Below are 25,941 nucleotides of genomic sequence, written 5' to 3'. Positions count from 1 at the left end.
AGTATACTTTTCCTAAATTACTGCAGTTGTGCATATTGAAAGCCTCTATTGCATATTTTTTTCATTAGTATCTATATGTCTTTTATTGAAGGAAATTGATGGAGTTTAGAATTTCTCTGAAAATATCAACACACAACTTTATAATTCTCCTTTTCATATATCACTCTTAAATGTCTCCTTTGGCCACTTTTATGCAGCAGCACCAGGACAAATTGTGCCCTTGTGATGGAGAGCAGATAGAATGAGAGCCTTCATTCCACCTGATGTGCCCTGGCAGGCCCAGCCTGGCACACACCTCATCACGTCTGTCATTCTGGCCATGCTTTCTGCAGGCTGATTTTATGTGGTCACTTCACAGATTCAATGAAAAGGGCTCCACTGTATTCCCACTTCTATGTCAGTATCAAAACAGCATGCTCAAGTGAATTGCTTAATAAAAGGTTGCAAATACAGTTGTGGTTCTTTGGTGATTTTTCTCTTCCAGAGGAAGAGGCTCCGGGCAGTCCTGCTTAGGCACCATGGAGAGGCTTATCAGACTCAGAATATAGTCCCTAGTCAGAGAGTGTAAATGAGCAATTAGGACTCTATTCGCAACTGAGATTCCAAAACACAGAGATTAGTAATTAAAGAGAAACAAAGTTTTCTGAAATGCAAGCAAGTAGAATCAAGGTGTCTCAGACCAAAGTAAGAAGCATAAGATACTATCTGAAATTGTTAAGTCAGAGTGAGGAAGGATCTGTGTCAGTGACTGGCGAAACTGGCTAAGGAGATCACCAGTTTCAAACTCATTGTGTAGAGTATTTTAGGTCAAGAGAATGTTCTGGAAGACAGAAAACTCAAGTTATATAATTGCTGAAGTCTGGTCAACAGATGCAGGTTTACAGGTAAATTCATATAATTCTACCTAATTTCTACTAGTCATGATAAAATATTTTATTGTATATTCACATGTATATTCTTTTTATAAGGACCAGTTGTACTGAATTAGAGCCCACTCCAAAGACCTCATTTTAACTGTATCACATTTGTAAAGACACTGCCTCCAAATAAGGTCACTTTCTGCGATACTGGGGTTTATGACTTCAGCATATGAATTTTGGGGGGATGTAATTTAGCCCATGACAACAGGTTACATTCGGAATGGTGAAGGACCTGTGGCATTTAGTTTTGAAGAGGACATGCTGGAGTATAGGGAGAAAGAAATTCAATAGATATGACCAAATGAGATAATGCAAATCATTTAAAGACGTTAACACAATGGGTAACATACTGAAAACATTTAATGATTGTTAGCTTTCTCTGTTTCTCTCTCTGTCTTGTCTCTGTGTCTCTCTCTCTGACATTTGCTGAGTACCTACTATGTATCAGCTGTGAGTAGTAGGTAATGCAGACATATTATTGAACAGAGAAACCATGGATGCTGGATTAGATTTGTTTTGTGTAGTCTCAGGGTTAAAATTCCAACTAATACGTCTCAGTTATGTGGAGAGATGGTTTTGTCTCACCGTAAGAAAGAATTTTCTAAAAGGAAAAGCCAGTCAAAGCAAATCAACCTCTTGATTTTATATACTGAAACACATTTTGAAAGATGAAATATATGGCACAATTTTATCGTGGTTATAGAGCCAAAGGAGAAATAAGGTAATTCAGTAACCTTTAGAATTCTTTTCTACTCTAAATTTCCCTATTTAATGATTCATTTTAAAAGGAACTAAAGAAAGGGTGGAGAGAATACTTAAGCTAAAAGGTGTACGATATTTGTTTTAAAGCAAAATTATCTAACCCCTTATTTACATAGGTAGACTTCCTGAAATTCCTGAACTGTTGAAATGATAGAAGAAAATCAATTTATCTGGTACTTTGGTCTTCCAACTCTCAATTTTAAGAAGACAGCACTGCAGAATGAATGGGAATTGTTCTGACAGAACCTCAGTTGTTTTAACAAGACTGGGGAAGGCTGCATAGTGAGTCCATCTTTCCGAAATAACAATTTCCTTCCACTTGGGAATATGCTAGCATGACTTCTAAATAAAGACAAATGTTAAACTTTTTCTCCAAGCTAATATTAAAGAATATTATACCACATCAACTTTTACGTCAAAATACAAGTAATTCAAAGACTGGTAAAATTCAAATTTTAGAATAGAGTTCAAGGACATAGATAACATCATGCATGAAGTTTCAGGACTTTAAGGAAAAATAAATGTAAGTAAATATTAAAAACCTATCATTTATAAAATGTAGACAAGTGTTTTTAATACTGACATGGTAGGATAAGGCTACAGGAAGATGTCTTATGTTCTAAGGGTGTCTTGGTTAAGTGATGCTTGTGTAGAAGTTGATGGGGAGTTGCAGTTTGGCTTCTAATGAATGATCTGACAATATAAGTATACAAACTTAAACTGTCTGTGGTAGACTTACATTGGCCTTTAAAGGCCTTTTATTCCAGTTTTTAAAACTTTGCATAATTCTTTCTCATATTGGCTTTGGGTTTGGGCCTGTGACTTGCTTCGGCTGATGGGACATTTACAAGTGTGATGCCTCAGGGGCTGGATAAAGCAGTTCAGTGTCAGGGCTTGCGTCTTGGAACCAGATGCTCTGCTATTAAGAAGCTTGGGCCAGGCTCTTGAGTGATGATATGAAGAGAGACCCTGCAGAATGAGGGCCATTTTAAATGTTCTCCCTATAGCTGAGTTCCAGGAAAATGCTCTCCCAGGTGTAACTTTACTTACAAAAGAACTATCCAGCTAATACCAGTCAACTCAGAGTCATGAGAAGTAATTGATTGAATAATTGTTGTTTGAAGCCATTAACTTTTGGGTTGGTTTGTTATTCAACAAAATGGATGACAGAAACACTACCATTTAGGTTATTTTTAATTCCTATTTCTAGGGTTTGTTTTTTTTCAATAGCTTCAGAAGAAAAATCCATTTGATGAGGCAATGGTTTACATTAAATATCCGCTATTGAGTTATGGTGCTTTCCAAAATCCAGATGGGTAGTTTTTAGACAAGTTATATGAGAACAGGCTAAATAGACCCCCTAAGAAGGAAAGATTTTATGAAAACTATAACATTTTAAAGGCTTCTAGGAGAGCTTGCAATAGTTTGCAGCAATGTGTTAAATGGTATATTTAGTCATATATTTTAAACTTATGTAGCAGCTAAATTATATTTGTACTTATTCTCTATCATGAACCAAGTCATTAATGATTTTTTTTGGCAATATAGATAGGGATTTCTTTGATAAAACAAACTAGAGAAATGTTCTTTCCCATCAAACTGAAATTTGAAGCTGATTATTAACAAATTATTCCTTTTTCAAAGGAATTTGCCTCAGGGTTCCTGAGAATTGTTTTGTTTCCTTCTTTTGTATATATGAACTACTATTGAATTTAAAAAAACCTTAATAGAAGCCCACCATTACATTTTTCATTGTAAAAACCAAGATATACCTGCATTTTAAGATTGATCTAAAAAAAGGAAGTACACTTCTCTGTATCTTATAAATGGTGAATAAGTAGATGTGACATATATCAGTAATATAGTTGTGATTTTAATAAAAAAACAGAAAAGAAGCTTCTTTGAGTTAGTTTTTAGTGAATTAAGGAAATAGTTGCTCCTCCTCAAACCTAAAAGTAAAAAGTAAGTTCAGTCATGTGGTAACCAATAGATGTAGTAAAATTTAAATTGTGCCTATCCTGTATAAGATTTTCAGTAAGGTGATATTATTTTCCATTATATAATGCTTAACAATTTGCACAATTCTTTCTGAAACTGTTTTATTGTTTGGTTATGAAGTGTCAAGCAGCCTGAGAATTCTAACATATACAACTTAAACTCAACAGATTTGTTGGCATAGATTTCATAGTTTAATAGTCAATATCATCATAATGAGGAAAGTACTACCCTGGGAGACATACTGACTATGAAGGGATTTCACAATGTGGGTACTTGTTCCAAATTTGGGGCAATGAAAGGCTGCCTGGGGAGTAATCAAATGTGAAAGTCTAGAGATGGAACATAATATATATATATACCAAAAAAAAGAGAGAGAGAAATAATTCAAAATTATTGGCGTACAGCTTAAAGGGGGGAGTGGTAAGGGTTGAGAGTGGAGAGATTATTCCAATGTAGATCAAAACCAAACAATCTCAAAATATGTAGACCCTGTCCTGAGGAAATAGGGAAATAGGAAATAGGGAGCCACTGAAAGATCTTAAGAAGGAGAAAGAAACAGTCAGATTGTATTTAGGAATATTATTCTGGTATCACAATGGATAATACATTGGGCAGGGACAAGGATGTGCAAGGAGCCCCTTTAGGAGGCTACTGTGGGAATCCAAGCAATAAATGACTGAGGATATAACTCAGTATAACTATGACCTTAGAAGTGAATAAAGTGCCTAGAGGTAGGATCAATAGCACTTGGTGATATATTAATTTGTGACGTGTTGGGGAAAGGAGCATGTTGAGATGATTTTCTAAGGTGTATGGCTTGAGCAGCAGGATGCATACTGTGCCCTGCTGTTCAAGTCATAAAATTGGGCAATAGGAATGTAAGAGAAAAAGTGAATGTTAGGTTAATATCAGTAAATTTCTGTTGGTGGAGTTTGATTTTTAGGTGCTTGTTGAACAAATCAGTAAGATTTGCAGTAAAGAGTTGTATGGTAACTGAGAAAGGGGGTTGAGAAAGAGAGAGGTACAGACACACAGGGAGAGAATAGAAGCATTTAGACAATTTCTTCAAAATATTGGCTCTAAAGGGGAGAAAGGACACAAAAGCTTGAGAAGGATGTGTGGATAAGGGAGAGATTAAAGTAAAAGTAACTTGAGCAGAAGAGAGAAAGAAATTGAAGACAAAGGACAGGAGGTAATTGGCAGTAAAGTGTCTGAGGACACAAGAGGAAACTGATTAGAAACTCATTAAGTCCTTCTTTCTCTAATAATTATGGTATTTTTAATTTGTAGATAGTAAAAGTAAGACTCAAGGTTGCATAACCTACAAAATGTCACTGAACTGAGATACCATAAAGTTAAAACTCAGGGCCTAGTGTCCTGACAGCTGAATCCAGAATTCTTTCTTCTAGAGGCAGTGAGGACAAGGACTATTGAGTTAGTAGCCAGCATACATCATTGAGTTCTATCTGACAAGTTAGTCAATCCATTAAAATAACCAGTTAGAATTAATCCTGCGGCTCCAAAGTCAAAAGTGTGTTTTCCTTTTGAATCTAAATTTGTAATGAGATAATTTCCATATGATCTAGACTGGACTGAGGTTGCCTAGCTTCTTTGAAGTAAAGAAGCATTAGTGATACATGTAGTAACTGTGTTTGCATCTTTTGATTCCAGCTGTGTACACTTCCCACTGCCTCTGCCATTTAACATGGTCTAGAATAACTCTCTCATTATCCAGTGCTCAAAGAATAAACACTTTGCCTTACAATTTCAAAGCAGGATTCAGTTATATGAACAGTTATGGGAATGAATGGCAAGAAAATCTATAACGGGAGAGAGATGGAAACATTTATTTGACCTTAATTTTTTCTGTATAGAACTGAACCCAGTAACTCCTTTTATTTCCAAGTCTTATATTATCCAGCAGAGCAGCTTAATTCTTGTGTTTAATGTAGATTATTAGATGGTTTGCATTTTTTTCTTATTTTGGACTCCAGTTGCATAGGACATGCATTATTCATGGAGAGAAAATGTGGTAGTATGCACACTTGCATAAACATCATATGTAGGATATTTTAAATTTAGAAATAGTATTTGGCCTTATGCTTCAGGAAACATCCTACTAAAATCATACCATGACTAAAGTTTTGACAGACATTTATCAATCCATCATACGATGCCTGCTGTGACAAGCTGTCTTTAGGAACTGAGGATTTGTGAAGATAAAGTCCCACTGGGTTTTCTCTATAAAAGGAAAGTCAAATGTAAATGAACTTGCATTGTAACCTAACAGTCTAGGTCTTGGCATTGCTGGAACAGTTTTAAGTTTAAATGTTCCCACTCCTAACAGAAGATATATGAAACCATATATCCTCAATTTTTGTTAGGAAAATACTGTCACTACGCTGTGATTCTACGTGCTGTTACCACCTTATCTCCTTCAAAACGCTCCTGAATTTCTTCCAATCCAAATTCTTCCCTACATCTGAACTAAAACTGTCCTACATTTATCATTGATGTCTACATGATATTATTGGCCGTTCTCAGTCCTCATGCGAATGGGCCTATGACATGCACAGTGTATCGCTTTCTTCTTCAAACGCTTTCTTCGCATGGCCTCCGGGGCCCCATTTCCTTGGTTCCTCTGGACCTCGCTAGACTCTCTTCCTCAGCCTTGTGATCTTTAAACACTGGCTTCCTCCAGCCTCAGTCATCGGGCCTTTCCTGTTCTCTGTCTGTATTCACTTTGTAAGTGATTTTGTTCACTCCTAAGGCTTGTAACTATGTAAAGCTAATAGATATAAATTTTATATCTCTAGCCAGGACTGCTCCCCCTCAGTTCAAATTGTATTCTCATCACTACTTGAATATCTAATAAGCATCACAAATTAACAAGTTCAAAACTAAACTCTGAATTTTTCCTTCTCTCCCACCTGCTCCCCTCCTAATCTGTGCCACCTCAGCATGTGGGAAATCCATTCTTCAGTTGCTTCTGACAAAAACACCACACACCTTAGATCCTGTTCTTTCCGTCACAGCTCACAGCCAATCTGTCATTGTACCTTGTCGTTTTTGCCTTCAGAGATACCCACTATCACAGTGCTTCTAGTCTTCCACCCCTGCTCCTCTCACTTAAGTCACCTCATTTCTTGGCAGGGTCATTGCGATCACTTCCTAACTCTTTTTTCTGTTTCTATACCTTTCCTGCTCTACAGACTATTTGTGACATAGCTTCCAGAGTGATTCTTTTAAAGTGTAAGTCATATCATATCTGTCCTCCACTCAAATGGCTTCCATTTCGGTCTGGTGAAAAATTTAGAGATTTGCCTGTGATCCTCAGGGCCCTATGCGATTTGACCTCTCCTTCCTCACCACTATCCCCATGACCTCATCTCCTAGCAGTGTCCCCTCTGCCACCACTTCCTCCAAGCCCACGCAGCCCCATTCAAGCCGCACAGAACTCCCATGGGTTTTGTGAATGCACCCAGCATGCTCTCACTCCAGAGCTCTAACACTTGCTGTTTTTTCTGCCTGGAATATTCTTTTCTTTGGCTCATTGCCTGTCTTTTTTTAGGCACCTGGTAAAATATCAGTTTATCTGAGAGGACTTCTCTCTCCATAGTAAATGGTGTTCATATTGTCATACATCTACCTTTTAGTGCTTATCACCACATGACACTAAATTTGATAGTTTATTTGTTTATTGCCTGTTGCTGTTAGACAATACATGCTTAAAAACTAGAATGGCATACTTCTAATTAGACAAGCAGAATAGTTAGCTCCATGGAAGCAGACACTTCATTTGCTCCATATCTGGTGATGGTGCATGGTAAATTCTCAACGAATACTTGATGAATAAATGATTATTTTTGTATTCTGGTTTCTGGAATTGAACGCATATTTGTCATGGATTAACAATCAGTCAATGAGAATTCTCCCACACTTACCAACCATTGCTTCCTCTGTAAGTCAGCTTTTAGCTCTCTGTCCTTGACTTCTGCAGAGACAATTCTTAGCTGGAGAAGACAGGACTAGCAGGTACTGTAAATAAATGTTTTAATTTATTGGACTGTTAGCCTTGAACTCTAAGCACAAATAGACTTATCCTCTGACACCTGGGTAATGAGTCATCATAACAGCACAAAGCACACTCAGTGTTCTGATCTGCCGGCACATTATGAATTGTAACAGCGACTTGAGTTCTGTTACTCACAGTACTTTCTTCCCAAGAGTGAGATGTCCGCGGAAGTAATTTGCTTAATATGACAAAACATAGAAGCGCTTAGAAATGCCTCCCCCGAGATTTATACCTCTTATTCTACAAGTTGAAGAATTCGGCATTGACAGTTAAAAAAAAAAGTGCTGGCAGGCAGTACTACAGAGGGACAGAGCCCAGCCTTTGATCCGCCAGGGGTGGTTTCAGATAGCAGCTCTTCCAGGGTGCGAATTCAGGTAACTTGGAACCTTTCTCAAGTTCAGCTTCCTAGGCTGTAAAGAGGAAAGTATAGTAGCCTCCACTGCACAGGGTTGACTTAAGGATTAAGTGAGGTAATGCAGGAGAAGCACTTGGGAAAATCCCAGTGAATGCTCTTACAGCTTCTTTTTCTGTTATTACTTGTTAGCATTACATTTACTGGTTTCAGGATCCCAGACTTAAATGTCCTTCCTTTAGCAGAATTAGTTCTCCAGGAAATGGAGGGACAGTTACAAATGCAGCCTTTTGTTTTGAGAACATAGTGTGGGTTATGAAGAGATAGAGATTGTCACCTGTTGAGAATTGTATGTTTTTCTAATTCTTTTTAAACTTTGAGGGGTTTTAAATTAAGTCTTTGTGCTATATTGCTTTAAAAGTGCGCAAGAATTGTTTTCCTCCCATAAAAAATAACAAAATAATTTTTAAAAGGATTAAAATGAAAGTCAATCCAAATGTTTTAAAAATGAGGGCTCATATGTCTTGTATTGTAACATATTTTCCACCTGCAAACTAGTGCTACAGAAGTTTGCGTCATGTGTTAGTGAGTATTTCTGTAGGAAGGTGCTAATGTTTCCTAAGTAGCATATGGGCCATTAGATCTGGTACGTGAGAATGATTTCTGTAGCAATTTTATGAAAATTGAAGGATTTGTTACCAAAGAAGCAGAACATCTAAAGACACAAAAATCAAAATACCAGCTTGCATATTATAGTGACACTTTGTAGTTATATATCACCTTTCTCAAAATGCCTCATACCTATTTTCTCATTTAAAAAATATTTCTGTGTGACAGTAAAGTAGCAGATATTAGTCTCCTCTTCAATATGAAGGGAAATAAATATCAGGCAGTTAACTACTCTGTTTCAGTTTGTACCATGGAGTTCTTCTTGTTTTAGTTTACATAGTTAATATTTGCATTGCTTTCCTGGAAGCAAGTAGGTTGTCAATTTAGCAGTATCTTCAAATACAGGAAAAAGCAAATATTGGAAAGACCTTGGTTAATTAGGGTCCTGTTATATGTACTAAAGATAAGGAACTAGTAGCACCAAAAATATTGTTGTATTTGGAAAAGCAATTTACCTTAACTGTATGTGGAAGTATTGATAAAAACAGTAACTCTAAATCAAACATTTATTTATTTTTTATTTATCAAACATTTAGTATGCCTTTACTGTACACCCATTAAGTGTAAGATAGTAGATACTGAAGACACAAGTTGGATTATATTTAATCTCTGTTACCAAGAAAATTCTGTTTCTCGATTACAAGATAAATGCATCTTCAATATTTATTTTTCTCACATTACTGAATTTTAAAGGAAAATATCTAATGTAAAATGAAAGAATGCTTTAACAATAGATGAAAACAGGAGCCAAATAAATTCATTAATTTGTGCTCCCTGATGTAGTAGTAGCTACTGTTAGGGTTTCAGCTGTATAAACCAGTACGTTCACTGGACATGGGTGAGATCTGGGCCAGTGCTCACCTGTAAGTGTGACATGAGACCTAGAAGATGCATGAATTGTGACTCTTCTTCTTAAAATGTATATAATGATGGCAATTATATCTGTATAAGGGAGTGCCCTAGGTAGATGATAACTAGCCAGCATTTCATTCCATTCTTTATGTACATCCAATTATGCATTTTAAATATTCTGTTATTCTTGGTATGAACCTGAATCCGATTATCAGAACTTAAGGTAAAGGAGTAAAAATGAGACCATTAAGCTATATTAAGGTGATATTTTGTAAAGAAAGCATACAGGAATCTGTATGCAATAGAAGAAAATTTTCCACATTCTCAAATTAAATTTAAATTTACAAAAAATGTAAGGGTCAAAGCATAATCACTTAGTTCTTCCATTGCATTATTCCCAGTTTTCCTTTCTCATGAAGACCTGTAGGTTTTTGCTCCTCTACTTAAGTTCTGGCCCCCTGTTCTTTCTTTGATTCCTTTTCAGCCTAAACACATGACCATTGTGCTAACTATTATCTACATGAATAAATTCCCTCACCTCATTTTCTTTCAATCTCATATGTTCAACATATTCCCCAACTTGGAATGAATGAATGTATTGGCTTTCTATATTCCTACATTTGGTGGCTGAAAGTCTTGAGAGCATTGCTGAAGGACCTCGTTTGACTTTTTTGACCACTAATCTGCAGCCACCGCCTGGTCAAATTCCACGGGATAATTATGTCCACCCATGCAGAGACTAGCCAATGGCCCTGGTAACTAGAAGTAATACTTTCCTAGCTGGCAAAGTCTTTTCCAAACAGTTCTTCATATGTAGAAAGAGAACTTCGACTATCTGAATTCAGTGAACCCTAGGAGTTATTTCACAGTCAGTACATTTTTCAAGGGCTCCCTTCCAGTCTCCCATGGCCTACTTCTGGAACAGTTCAAAGGAGCACAATTCCTGATATTGGTGAGAGTAATAGTCCTCCATGGTCTTCTATGTTTTCTCATTCTTAGATTGTGGGTAATTGATCTGACAACAATGATATAATGTCAGCTATGAAAAGAGAAATGACCACTGAGCCCAAGACTTAGAGGCAAGCCAAAAGACCATCTGAGCCTAGTCAACACATCGTATTTTGCATAGGTCACCACTAGTAGAGAGGTAAAATAATCAGTTTCCTGCATCCATGGATAATAATGTCCAGAGAGGAAATCTTCCTCAGAAGTCTTCCCTCTGAAATGCCATTTCTGAAAACCCAAGCAAGTTAGGTAACTGTACCAATAACAGGGAAGGTATTGGATTTCCTTGATTGGTTTGAACTTACCTGAAACCTGGGGGTTTTTTCAGCTGCCTATGAATATATGGGTATATGAGGGAGGGATGGATATCTGGAAAAATGGGATTCTGTTAGGAAGAAGAGATGGTGTGTGGTAGTTAGGCAAACAACAGTGCATGCTATAGGTAAATATGAATCCTTTGTGAGGCTATCCTGGGTTTCCAGATATTCTCAGACATTTCTAAGCCCACCAAGAGACATACCTTAATTCTGAACTTTGACAAATGTTCTTAAAGTTTCAGTTATATGGATCCACTTCTAGTTCCTCAAGATGACCTCATTCTTGGATACCTCCATTCTTTTGAACATCATGATTACTCAAATCATTAGGTTGAAAGAATAGAAATCGACAGAATAAAACAAAACCTCCATCCTTTTATTTTCAGGACCTATTCAAACTTGACTAGTGGGGCAAATATTTTTCTGTACCTTGAGAGAAATCTAGGATATTTGCAATTGCTTTCTTGGTGATTTTCTGATCATAAAATCTCAGTAAATTCTGGACAAAATCATAATCTTATTTCAGTAAATGTCCAGACCCATATGAAACTTAATACCATGAACGGCTCTTAAACTTCTTACCCACCCCAAGCTCTGTTTTGCATCAAGCAGGGTGCTGGCAGTGGGATAGAGGGTTACGAATGACTTCTCTGTTTCTTTCCTTTGTGTTTCTATTTCCCCATTCTATTTTAGGCTGCCTCCTGGCTCCTCTGAGGGTAAGGCTGAAGGCAAAGAAATGTCAGGGGCAGGATGTTCTTAGTTGAAATATATTGCTATAATATGGCATATACTGGTGGCTCTTTAGGAGCAGCATTCTCATAGTGCATTTCTGGAATTACTTAAAGGTGTTTTAATTGGGAACAGGTAGCTATATCTCCCAGTTAATTGCATGTGATTCTTTCTTAGCCATGTGGGTGAATGGCAACCTACCCACTCATTTGAGATTGCAATGAGTGAACTTCTCTCAACCGACTCTGTTCCTAACAATGAGAAACTCTCATATACCCTTGCTCCCTTGAGCAAAGTATGGCTACCACCAAATGTATCTCAGTCTCTTCCTGTTCTAACATAGCAGTTCCAAGATTTTAACCTTAAAACTTTATATTCCTTAAGTGTAAAACCAAGAAGAGTCTTCCTTGTCTTTCCCTCAATGATAGGGGAAACATAACCCCTTCTAAAATGTGTTTTTGGGCTGCCTTTTATTACTGCATTTGGAACAGAGATGAATGGGTAATGGTTTCATAACTTTGGTGGGGAGAGAGGAAAGGTGTAAAACTGAAATTATTTACAGTGGTAAAGGTAAATATTTTAATAAAATACTTACCATTTTTATCCCCAGTGCCCTCTTAGTAATCAAATCAGAAACTAGACTGACAATTTCTTCCCCCCAAATTACTTTATGGGGCATTTAGTAATATTTTTCACCACTTAGATGCTGGACAATGGCTGAGAATTTGAAATGCTGCATGGGTTTTGGTAATGTGAGTGGAGGGATTGTCTTAGGTGGGAAGCACTGGGGGATGAACCGGCAACTGAAACAAACAAACAAAAAATGAGAGAGTCAGAAATGGAAAATTAAATTGTATGATGAGTTGATAATGCAAATTTGATGTGAGAACTAACTATTTTAGGGAAGGTGCATTAGAATGTCCAGTGACTCTGGTTATGGACATGAAAGAAGTTCAGCTCAAACTACCTCCATTCCGTGGGTCCCCAGGGTTGATTTTAGGTCACAGCAAGTTTGGCCAACTGTTCTCTTGGTTTATCAAAAGTCCATATATTTACACCTATGGTGGTGCATTAGATCATCATCAGCTTTATCAGATAAAAGATGCTGATGCTAGCTAGAATCTCCAAACCAGCTACATAGTTGTTGCTCTGAAATACAAACAGAAGTTTGGTTCAGCTTAAAGCATAATTTTTGTTTCTGTACTCTGTGCCAACCAGTGTACTAGACAATGAAACAGAGATAAAGACATGAACTCTGCCACTGAAGACACTGATCTATGGGTGAGACAGAGAAGTCAATTGTGGAATTCTCCCTAGCAGATTTTTGGAAAAGATATTACAGGAAATAGTGATGTGTTTGGAACCCTATCAGGGCTAATCTCTATGAAAGGTGCCTTCTGGAGTTGTGCACTGCAGTGGCCTTTGAGGATAGCTGATTTTCAACATAAGTTTCAAATATTTGAGGCAAAACACTTTCTACCATCTCCCCTTTTAAAGTCTTATTCTGCAATAATTGGGATGAGGATAATGGCACTGGTGGAAATGGTTGTAGTTATTTTGATTTCAGTTAAAATTAATAGACTAAAAAAATACAGCTGCAAAATCCTATAGCAATTACTGATTAACCTAATTAAAAATAGATGGATGGAAGAATATGCTTCCTTGGAAGAAAGAACTAATTCAAACAGAATTATATTTAATAGAGTTTGTTTTAGATTGTTGTTTATATTTTGTTCTTTGCAAAGCAAGTGGAAGTCTTTCTCATATGACTGGGCTCAAACATGTATTTAGTAAATATTAACTTCAAAATAATTATTTGTTAGGTTTGATTCAACTGATATTGGGTGAATCCAAGATAGGAGTTTTCAATTGCATACAGACTGGGAGTACTGTTAATTTCTCTCATTTAATAACCAAAGTAGATTGGTTTATTATTTATTTTACTGAAAAATTCCCATGGAGTTGCTCTATGTATACCTCTCTCTATTTTTTCTTATTTGTTCTTATATTTTCCTGGCTATTTTGCTTTCTGTCAAATTTCAGGCTCAGAAGTCAATATTAATTTTTAAGAATGTAATAATATATGACTGTTGTAATGATGTCATATTTAAATCATGGTAGACTAAATACTAGTAGGCATTGGAAAACTGTTTAGTGAGGTAAAATACTTTGAATCAGGAGAAAATAATTTCTCATGGAAGGAAAACAAAAGAACCCTTGTAGGTATGCTGATGATGGATTGCTTTGGCTATAAAGAACAGTCATCTCTACTATGACTCTTAAAAACAATAGTTTACTTTTTACCCCATTATAAGCAGTATGAAGGAAGGCTGGTATAGTAAATATATGAACTTTAATTATCCAAACATAATGAAAATAATGTAAATGTAAATGATTTGGTCTGATTCAGTAATGAGGGTTACAACAATTGCTATAAACACTATTGTTGTTCTTGTTGTTACTTATATAATCAAGGTTTTATTACTTTTAACAAAAAACAATATTTTCAGGCCTTCCACTCCTTCTCTGAATTACCCAAAGTCTCTGGGGTCTCCTCTACTAAGAGGCTCAGTCCTACCTTTTGGAGATCTACACAGTCTACCAGTCCTAAGGATTTGCTGCCACTGCATAGTATCCCAGTTGATGACTGACTTCTTAGGATCTCATGGCAGTTGCTTGCATGATCATAGCATGAATCTGTTGCTGATATAGGTCCTAGCCTCATTGCAGTGACCTCTGTCTTCAAGTTTCAATCTGTTTGGTTTGAATTTATATACTCAACAGTTTTTAAAAAGCCTCACAAGAAATCAATTAAAAGACAGTGAAAGAAAACTAGCAATGAGTTGATGGTATTAGGAAGAGTGGAGAGCAGACAGAATCAAAGGCTTTTTAGTTGGTAGAGTCAACATTTGGCATTTTCCTGGGAGTGTTGGGTAAGAAGTGAAGGATGACTTCAACATTTCTGTCTTGAGAAACTGAATGGATAATGGTATTATTTACAGATACAGGAAACACTTCCTGAGGTTGGAAATACTAGAAGAAGAGCAGGTATGGAGGAAGAAAGAACGGGCTTACTTTGAATTACACAGAGTTTTAACTGCTTCTGAAAAATCTAAGTATATAGAAGAATTAGTAAATATCTGGATGTGTAGCTCAGAAATTTAGGTGAGAAGACTAGACTAAATTAAGGCTTTGGAGTCATTAAGTATATACATTATTCATTCCATAGGCATAGTTTCTAAATTTAGGAGTTCATGTTATTGAAATGAATTGCCTTTAAAGTATTGATCTGTCACTGAAAGGACTCAAGTAGAAGTTGATTATCTTTGGTTACCATTATAGTAAAATAATTCAGTTGGGAAACTTCAAATTCTCCATTTTTTCCCAAATTATTTCACAATTAGGTAAAAAATTTGGAGATTTCAAATGCTGGTAGATATGAACATTTTTTCCCCCACAAAAGTAAACACATCTAATTTAGTTAAGGTCTTGTTCAAAGAATGAAAGAGCTCTTATGCAACTCCTAGAGATAAGGCTCAGATCATATGCAATGTTTAAATGCTTGTAAAAAATGACATGAGAAAAAACAGTCAAGTAGGAGAGGAAGAGTTGCAAAATGAAGAGGACATGGGAGTTAGAGTCTATTTAACATTAGGAAACTTTCAATTTTCTCATATGCTAAATAAGGGAAATGTATCTACTAGTTGTATGAAAAGGACAAAAGACAGTATCTGTAATATGCTTAGCATAGTGGGTTTCATATACATGGGGCTAATAATATAAAGTGGTGACTATTACCATCAGTTTGCATTTTATGGCTTAGGTTAAATAAAATAATTTGTATGAAATCAGCATTTTGGATAAGGAACCTGTCTATTAAGTGTAGGAGATGAATTATAAAAATATATTGTATATACATGCTTTTTGATTAAAATAAAATATGAACATGTGGAAAAAATAAAAAATTTTACTAAATTGTTACGGTGGTCTGATAGTGAAGCATTTACAAAAAAACCCCACACTTATTTATTTATTTTCTTACTTAGTATGGTTTGTGTAAGTGATGAGAAATTCAGTTTTGGACACTAACAGAATAAAATAACTGGATTGAGTTTATCGTTGAATGCAAGCTTTTGACTATTTATAATCCCTGAGCTGGAATTTATATTAAGAGCCAGTACTCACCTTTTAGCTAGTTAAGTGAGGTCCATGCACAATATAAATTTTTCTATTATAAAGGAGTCCTGATAGCAGATCATTGAAAGTTAGGAAAAGAAGGGAATTTGGCATCTTTCAGTCTAATTTCCTCAGTGGAAAGATGCTCAGGATAAAGATGCCTGATGCTCGTGGGACATGCTCCCAAACTGAAATCTCCTGACTTCACAATCTCTTTGTTTTTCACAAACATATGCTCCCTTTATAAACTGTCAGTATTCACCACAGCAAAACTGTCACAGTGTCAGAGAGCCCTTTTGGATTCTTAAATATGAGCAAGCTTGTTGGGGAAAGCCGTATTGGAGAAAACTTAGGTTGTCTTCTCTTGGATCTAAACTAATTATGCAATGAGTACATTTTGATGAGTGCACTGAGTCAGTCCCGACGGATCCATGCAGTTTGCTGGGGCTGTAGTTACAGTTTGGCCTGACCCGATTAGATCTTTTCTGCTTACTTTGAATTTTCCCAGGTCTGGAGCTTGTTCTTGTTATAAGTCTTCAGTGGTAAGGGATACTACCTCTGCACCTGAAATCCATTTAAATTCTCAGCTGCCCATGGGGTACAACTGAGTTGCTGCATTGTTGTGAAATGACCAGCTCCAACTCCCAGGACACCAGGCCATCTAGATAGCTGTTGAGTAGTAGCTTGTTATCTCACAGATGTTCCAGCCAGACATTTCCCAGCTTCAGGGCAGGAAATGGTATTTAAAAATGGAGATCTTACTTCTAGATACAGATACCCTAGCAGATACTGTATCTTAGATAGTCAAGAAAGAGCATGATCTAAAAAATATTTTCATGGGAACCATTCATGCAAACAGTGAAGTATTCCAGCTAGCAAACATTCAGATTTCAATTTTTTCAAATACATGTGAAAAACCTAAGAAAAACTGTCATGTATTTTTCAATTGCATTTTGGGGAAGGGGGTTGGTTTATTTCTACATTATTACTCTTTCTCGTGTAAATGTGGATATCCTCCAAGACTGTACTAATTTCTTGTCTCTCCCAAGCAGGATTTTTAACTTACATGGATCCTGTAACAAAGACATTTAGACTTCTTTTTCACAGGGGTGATTATATCCATTTAGAATAGAGTAAAAGCTATGACATCAATCTATTCCTAGAAACATGCACAAAATTGCATATAAGCCCATATACATAACTGTTTTTGCATATTCTTTCAGGGTTTGACTGAAACTGATCCATAGACTTCCACTGAAACCTGAAGACTAAGAAAACAATTAAGAAGCTTTTGCAATAGTTTGGGGAGAAAAACAAGTAAAGCTAATAGACAATTTAAGGGCCATTTCAGTAAGATTTTCTACAACGTTCCATAGACTGTCATATGTTTTTGAAAATTCATTCCTTCCTGTTTTATCCAGACCCTTTATATTTTTATCACCTGAAACAACTGCAGTAGATTCATAAGGGGTCATTTAACCTCTACTATCATAAATGCTAAATGTATTCTACAGATTAATGTGAAGTTTTCTCTGTAAGATAGACATCTGAAAATGTTTCTCCCTTGAATAAAATGTCTTCCCATTATCAGTAGCAATCCTCTGCTATAGAAATATAATAAGAGCTACACATGTAATTTTATATTTTCTAGTAGCCACATTAAAAAAGTAAAATGAAACAGATGAAATGAATTTAATTATATTCTTAATTTAACCAAATATATTCAAAATAGTTATCATTGTCAGTGTGTAATCACTTTGACATTATTAATACTTCAATTTTTTCTGTACTAAGCCTTCAAAACCCTATTTGTATTTTACATCTCAACTAGGAAGCTACATTTTCAGCATTTAAAGTGAAATGAAGTCCTGACCCTAAATAAGTTTAATAAATAAATGTCTAACAACAAAAAAGTTTACATTGCTTCAGCTTTCACATTTAGAATAGTTGAGATGAAATAAAATGAAAAATTTAATTTCTTAGTCTTACTAGTCACATTTAAAGTGTTCAAGAGCCATATGCGGCTGGTGGCTACTGTATTGGAGAGGTCAAGTTTGTAAGATAAAGCTGAAACTGTACTACAGATTATGCAAAATGGCTTTTTTTTCTTTTTTTTAAATTTTTTATTAAGATATTATTTATATACACTCTTATGAAGGTTTCACATGAAAAAGCAATATGGTTACTACATTTACCCATATTATCAAGTCCTCCCTGCCATACCTCAGTGCAGTCACTGTCCATCAGTGTAGTAAGATGCCACAGATTCACTATGTGCCTTCTCTGTGCTACACTGATGGGAAATGGCTTTTGATCAATAATCTTCTTCTTGCTGCCACCCCTTATACCATCCAGCTATACCGTAACGTTTTGCCATTACCCAGACATTCTGGGTTTTCATGCCTTTATGCCTGAGTGTCCTTATCTTATATTTTTGCAACTTGATTCACTCTCAATATTGAACTCTTCTTTTAAGACTCCCAGGATAACTTTTTATTCTGCTGCTTTCCCAGCTCAGATCTGAAGAAAACAATTCTTCCTCTATTCTCCCTCAGAAATACTTTGTTACTGAGTACCTGCAATGGGTATTAGCCTCTGTCCGATGTGTTTTCTCATATTATCCTGTCAATGCAAAAGGAAACAGAAACTCAAACAAGTGTGTTGTCCAGAATCATTTCTCTAGATACTGCAGAAGGAAACAGAGGCCAGCAGGCAGGAATTACCAACAGGTTCTCAAAACCAAATGTACAAATCTACCTGCATTTACACTCATCTTCTCTCTCTTAGCTTATTGCATTAGAGAACATTAATCTCCATTGTAAAAAGACATTTTTATTATTGCATTGTAAAATAATATTTATGTTACCTTCAGAAGTGCGCTTGCTAACATCACTTTTTACATGATCAAGGAATCTTCTTGTTACTAGAGTTTGGTATCATTTGAGAAATAGAAGAAACTTTGGCCATTGCTCAGCTCCAGGACTTTCCCTCTCTCCTCCTCCTTCTTCCCTGCCTCTTCTTTCTTTTCCTTCAACTTTTTTTTTTAGCTCCAAAATATTTTTGTTCAAATATAATGCTAAAAGTGTGAAAGCTAAAGGCATAAAAGATTCAGAAGATGCAGAGTACATTGTCCGAGATCATTGAGCACCCCAGTACCGGAACAAGGACAGAAGTGTAGACCCTTTAATTCTTGGTTTGGTGCTCTTGCCGTTTCGTTGTAGCATCCCCTAACAACAATGCATAGAAATGTATGTATTTATATATATATACCAGCGGAAATTCATCAAAAAAGCTAAGACAAAATCCAAACATTATTAAAATCAAGTGTTTTGTGCTAGCTACTAATGGTTTCAAAATGCAGGTAAATTTCTGCAGCCATCTGAATACAATCATGTATTCAGCAGGGGCCTAAGCATTGATATTTCTCTTATTACTGTATTTCATTGGCATCCAAGCTGTTGTAGCTTTTTCAGTAGTTGAAACTTAAATTTTATAACTTTCTTATGCCAACAGAGTATTTCTCTGTATGTCTATCTGTGATTATATAAGAAAAAAAAGCAAAAATGATTAGACATGACGAGTAAAGTACTTTCAGGCTATCCACTTGTTAAAGCCTTTACCACCTATCAATACTTAGAATTCAGCTTTCCAAATAGTGATAAATTAGGAAGCATTCATGTGTCAAAATAAATAGCCAGATATTCTAACTGAACATTTTTAATCAGAGCAGAGTGGGTGTTAAAGTCCGTGAATGAAGGAAGAATAGGCCCCGTGTCAGACTGTCCATCAAAATGTTTTCAGAATTTTCTATATCATATAGATTATGGTCCCACATATGAATTAATAATAAGTGCTTTAAAAGACATCTAAGAAGGTCTCTTTATTGTTAATCTGCAAAACATATTTACTATCTTATACTTTTTAGGATATCAGGGGGTCAGGCAATTGACTGGATATTACATAGCTAAAACAGTGGAGATGGCTACATGCATTTTGCAAGAATCCTATGAGGAATGTCCTGTCCCTGGTGATTGGATAAACCTGGCTCACACTCTCAGTTCCTCAATTTTGGAAATGTGTGTTCTCCTGTGATTCTTAGAAAGTTGCAATCTTAGGTCACCTTCTTTTACATGTTTCAGTGCCCCCTTGGGACACTGCCACTTAATGGTCACAACAGGCTTCCCCACCTGCCCTAGAATTCTGATGAAGAATATGTCTTCCTTCTATGCAAGGCCTGTGATCAGCCTCTTGTTATAACCCTTCTTAGCACTCATTTTCACTTTTGTTTTCAGAAAGACTGATCTTAGCTGTCATTAAGGAAAACCTCTCTCTCTGTCTCTCTAGCTATATTAAACACACACACACACACACACACACACACACACACACACACACACTGAGTTACCTTCTCTGACTTCTACATTGCAGTAGATATTAAAAGGCTATGTGGCTGTGACGAATGGATACTGAACTACAACCCAACCCCATACAATTTAATGTACAAAGGGAACAGGGCCAACTTTCTCCTGTCAACTCTCCTATTAACTGCCCAGTCTAAGAAAAGGTTCATTATTCAGTGCCACAAGCATTTCATTATGGTTTTCTAGTCGCCGTGTCTTGCAAGGATATATGGAATAGTACAGTGAGGAAGATCTGCCCTATTACTTTAAAGGAGTTCATGGTTTGATGAAAAATCACAGATAATTTCTTTCTGTTACTGTACCATTAGCAAATCATTAGGCATATTAACTGTGTTATCTTGGCTTCACAACGCCCTGTGGAAGAAACACTTGTATCCCATTTTGCTTATGATCACCCTTCAGTGAGTTACGTTTATAAGTAGATGCTCTTTCTTCTTGGTAACCTCTGGCTTCCCACTCTCATACCTGTCAATATCAATAGCCACTGATCGCTTGAGGCTAGTGAGCAGGTTACAGACCTCATGCTTGATTTCTTCCCTTCCTGCAAGCAGCAGATGCTCCTAGAAGCACCTCATTTCAAAGGGCACTCAAGCCTGGATCTGAACCAGTCAGGGTCTCGCCCTGCTTATGCCATCTTCTTATGTGTGCCATGTCTCTAGACTGGAGGCATTTTTATTTCACCCTCAATAGAACGTGGGTTCAAAATAACATGCTGGAATTTTTATCATCTTACAAAGCACTCTGGAAAGGCTCTTATTAAAAAGCAAACAAGCAAACTGTGCTAGTGGAGGTTGAATCCATGAAATAAAGGGAGGCTTGGATTTTTCAGCAGTTTCCTCTGAGCTATTCCTGCATCATCAGGGAAATCACAGAGCAAATGGAACACTGTGATCAGGGATAGAAGCACAAGGCCGGGAGCAGTGTGGCAGGACAAACTACAGTGAATATTGTCAGTGGAAAATAGCAGGGGTGAGCAGTGGGAAAAAAGGAAGGGTAGTACTTCCTGTTTCTGGTTCCACTTGAAACCAGTTAGGAGCTTGGAAGTTTCCACTCCAGCCTAACAAGTAAAAAGTTGAGCAGACTGAAAAATCAACAACTCTTCTTGGATCCATAAAGAGGGGGACATAATTGCTGCCCCCAGATTAGAGAAATAGGTGAATACAGGGAGTCATGACTTCTTTGAGTCCATTAAATGCACCAAGTTCTTTTGAGGCTTAGAGTATTCACATATGCTCTTCTCTGTCTCTTCAGTGTGTTAACACTTAATCATCCTTCAAATATTAGCTCACTCCCCAGTTTAACCTAAACCTACCCTTGTTATTGTTCACTTTTGTGGCACACTGAATGACTGGATGCATGGGAAAATGCTTCATTGTTCAGCATACCTTTCCTTTATGTACATCAATCACAGCATCTCTCTATTAAAATCATGTATAGCTGTCATTTTTAAGTCATACACCTTGTATCAGTTTTCATTTTGTGGCCCCTTTCTGTTTACAAAATGTGTTCATATGTTCATTTGATTCCCTTAAGATCCTATGAAACAATCATTAGCCTTATTTACAGGTAGGGGAAGCTTCAGAAGCTCTCATGTCCACTATCTGGTAAACAGAATCCTACATTCTGATGAAAATGCTGCTGTCTGCTCCTCAACATGAGAACTATTGCGTAGTAGCAGTGAGAGACCATTATGGGCCCTAGAGATATAATAGAGGAATGCAGGAGAAAAAAATCAAAAAGCATGTTAAAAGTCTAGCTTAGGCTTTCAAAGCAGTTATTGACACGTTTAAGTATAGTCTTCTTCATCCTTTAAACTAGACCCTCAGTACAAAATGCCACTGAAATGGAATCAAATACCAGAAATGTTTTTAAAGTGGAGATGAAAGTGATTTTGGCCCTAAGTAGCCCAAATAATTGCTTTGAATGTTTGCATTCCTTGAGGAGGTAAAGCCAATTTGTTTCAATATAAATCCTCTTTTAAGATATACATGAGAAGATGCAGCCATCAGACCCACCAGCATTAAAGGCAAATGTCAGAAAACCCTTCATAAAGCACAAAAATACACAGTGACAATATGAAAAAGACAGTGGTTCCTCTACCTCCTTCAGAACAGACACTCAAATAGGCTATTAAACACAAGAGAAAGTATGTTCCAAATATTTTACTCCAATTGTGATTTTTCAGTGTGATTATAGCAATACGGAAATCACTCAGAACAGCTGTGTTGAAATTTCAGATGTTTATCAGCCTGGCATTTCTGGAAAAAAAAAAAATCTCTGAAACCTAATCATTCCATGCCATAGGTTACACAGAGCCCTAAGAAATAGTGGGCCTCCAGGACCGTGGTAGCCATTAAAATTGGAATGTTATCTTCATGTGGATTTAGTAATGCAGGAACTAAAGGAAAGCTCATTATGATTTTCTCATATATTTAATTTTCTCATTGCCACTTGTATATAAATTATTATAATATTAAATTACACATAAAGAATAAGTTGATGTTTTAATATGTAGGCTTTTATTTTAATTTTAGTCTTTTCTTTTTTTTTTTTTTTTTGAGCAAGTAACTTATCTTGCTGGAAATGTCCAAGTAGGAAAATATGTTAGGTAACAACTACAATCTTGGGGATTTTCAACAATGTTTGACTGTAAACCTAGATAATCCTCTTTGGTTTCAGAAAAGAAATATGTTTCAAACAAGATAGAAACGTTAGATTGAAAAAAAAAAGCCAACTTTTGCTCTGATGCTGAAGTACAAAATAAATCAGTGAACCTCATATAACCAGTCAACAACTTGATGTTCATCCAAACAGGTAAGCCAGAGTCTTTTATGGTGTAGAGCAAAAATTTTAAATATACAAATGGTTATTTTTTCATAAGCTAATATAACCTGAAAACTAGGTTTAGTCTAGCTTCTCTTGATGTCTTGAAAATACATGTGTAACCATTTCTACTGAGAATAGTATCAAGAAAAACTTATTATATTCACATGACTGTATGGTGAAAATGCTTTTGATATTTGCTACTATCTTTATATGACCATAGAAGGATTCTGGTTGAGCTTGTGACTCCTTCAGCAGATTGAACGTTGTTGAAATGACATCAGGTGACTTATGGGAATGGATTCTAAAGGTATTGCTGTTGCCTTCTTTGTTCACTTTAATACTTGCACATGGTGACCTGAGCTGCCAGGTAGAAATTCAAGCTACCTTGAAGCCACCATGCTGTGAGGAAACCAAAAGACATGGAGAACGTTCATGTCGGTGCTCCTGGCAGAGCGCAAATCTCCCAGCCCAGGTGCTGTACACGTGAGCGGACAAAGCATATGACTCAGCTCCCAGTCTGCAAGTCATCTCTGACCTCCAGATTTTCCCAGGGAGGCCCTAGATATTGTGGGCCAGAGACAAGCCATTTCTGCTGTTTCCTGTAAATTCTTGTCCTACAGACTGTGAGAATAATAAAATGATTGATTTGAGTCACACAGCTTTGGGTTAACTGGGTGACACAGCAATAGTACGTGGAACAATCAGTGACTGGAAGTTTATTTCTAGTGACAGCAGCCTTCAGACTATAAACCCAAACAAACTTCCCGACTCTTGGCTGGCTTCCTCTTGGACAATGTTAGCAAAGAGCACCAGCTAAATTTGTAGAAGCAGAGGTACTAATCCTGCCTTCCCCACAAGGCACCAATGATTTACAAGTGAAATGGAGATTAGAAGAAACAATTTGTAATGTTGAAGAAATATTTTAAATAATATTGCTTCAAGTACCTGGAGATATCAGGGAAGTGTTTTGTATAGTTTGAATTATCTTGATAGTGGCTTAAATTTTACTAAGTTTGTATATATCATCTGATCATGTATGAAATCCACGTAAATGACTGAAATCACAAAGAATGAGTGAAAAAGTCCTCATTAGTTAAAAAATAATACTAGTTGGCTCACTCATAAGGTTTGGCATAGGGACTAGTGAAAAGTGAACACATTTCGCCCCCAGAGATTAACTCCACAATAGCCATTCAACGACCAGTCTGTCTTCCAGACTCTGACCAGTGTCCAGATTTAGACCAGCTCAGTAGTGGCAAATAGAAATGATATTTTATTTGTGGCATTGGAAGGAATAGTGGTTTGTTTTCATTCCCTTTTTAATGATCTAAAGAGAGCAAGAAAAAAATCCCTATTTTTATATTCAGCTTTTTCCTTCACCCACTCAGTTCTGGAAATCAGCATCGCATTTGTTTCTACAATACTATCAATACATGTCAAAGTCATTAAAGAATTGAGGCAACATTTTGGTTAAAAGAGGATAAATATTCAGGAGTGAATTGATTCATAGACTAACTTCCAATTAACTCCTCTCCAAGAGAGAACAGAATAATCACTGTGGCCAAAATTAACTTATTTTAGTGCATGTATATTATTTAAAATCTAGCTAAGTTCTTTTCATTTTATACAGAAGGAATTGTTTGGTAAGAATATACTGAGAGGGATATACATTAACAGTGCTTCCCCTCAATCAAACTTTATTTGATCTCCAAATAAAATAGGTCTTATTTTTGTTCCAGCCATAAATCTAATTAGAAAAAGAGGGTAAGGCAGAATAACATTTGATTTTCTTCTAGAAATTAGTAATGTCTGTTTCTAAAATGATAGAATTTGCATCATGCACACACACAAGCAACACACACACATACATACATGTAAAGGCAATAGGAGAATTAATACATTTTATTCATTCCCTGCTGTGTAGACAGCTAAATTCAACATCACAGGGACACACAATGGACCCAGGTTAATTGTAACGAAGTGGGAAAGGGGGCAAGCAAATTTTCAGCTTCACCTGGGACAGTTCGGTCCTCTGAGCTGTCTGATTGCATATACCAGGTAACCCAGAAAATTAGTGGCTTATGAGTATAGCGGAGCAGGAAATAGCCAGTTCATGGGGTAATTAGTCATTAAGCAGAGGTTTTATTGCTATGACACTACAGGAGAGAGTCCATCATCAACTTAAAACTGATATCAGGCCTCTGTTTTAGGTCAATACAATATATACTTTTATATTGGCAAGCTGTATAAACTCATACTTCTTATGGATTAATTGCATATTACAGGTATTTTGCAAAACAGACCTTTTCTCCAGTTAAATAAAGAAAAGGAGTAGTTATCTGATTCACTGTTTCTTAGTGGAATCTCTGCAACTTATAAACAACTTATTTTTCAGCCTGTGTACTGTGTGTGCATGTATGTGTACAAATATGCATAAACATTCACATAGATTTAAAACAAAGCAACCAAAACCAACTTCTATAATTTTCATCTATAGAATTAAAGAAGTTCCCTGAGCTGAGAAAAAACATTCTTTATTATTCATGAATAAATTGTTCTATAGTAAGTTCATGAGTTTTGTAAGGGTCATTATTGAACCTCCATATGTACGTGTTTTGAGAAAAATGGTGTCAGTCAAAAACCTTTTTCCCCATCATGGGCTCAACTGAGTTGGTTTCAAACATGGCTTGGCAATCCTACTTTTCCATCCCTCACTGTTGATCCACCATACAGGCCCAATCTGCCCGCCTTTCTTTCCCTCAATGTGGGTGTGTTCGTGTGTGTGCACGCACTGAGACAAGACTTTTCTTGACTTCCCCTCCTGAGCATAGCCTATTAG

General features: G+C 36.4%; 1 long non-coding RNA gene across 1 annotated transcript in view; it reads left to right on the top strand.

Annotated features, from left to right (window-relative positions):
* The first annotated feature begins 22,962 nt into the window (after positions 1–22,962).
* LOC140845442 (uncharacterized) overlaps positions 22,963–25,941 on the top strand; it is a 69,346-nt gene continuing 66,367 nt past the window's right edge. The window contains exon 1 of the long non-coding RNA XR_012124197.1: positions 22,963–23,090. This is a non-coding gene — a long non-coding RNA (uncharacterized lncRNA). The remainder of the gene's footprint in view (positions 23,091–25,941) is intronic.

The sequence above is a fragment of the Manis javanica genome, chromosome 2 (genome assembly GCF_040802235.1).
Source record: "Manis javanica isolate MJ-LG chromosome 2, MJ_LKY, whole genome shotgun sequence".
Classification (NCBI taxonomy): Eukaryota; Metazoa; Chordata; class Mammalia; order Pholidota; family Manidae; genus Manis; species Manis javanica.
This window is presented reverse-complemented; position numbering and strand designations above follow the sequence as displayed.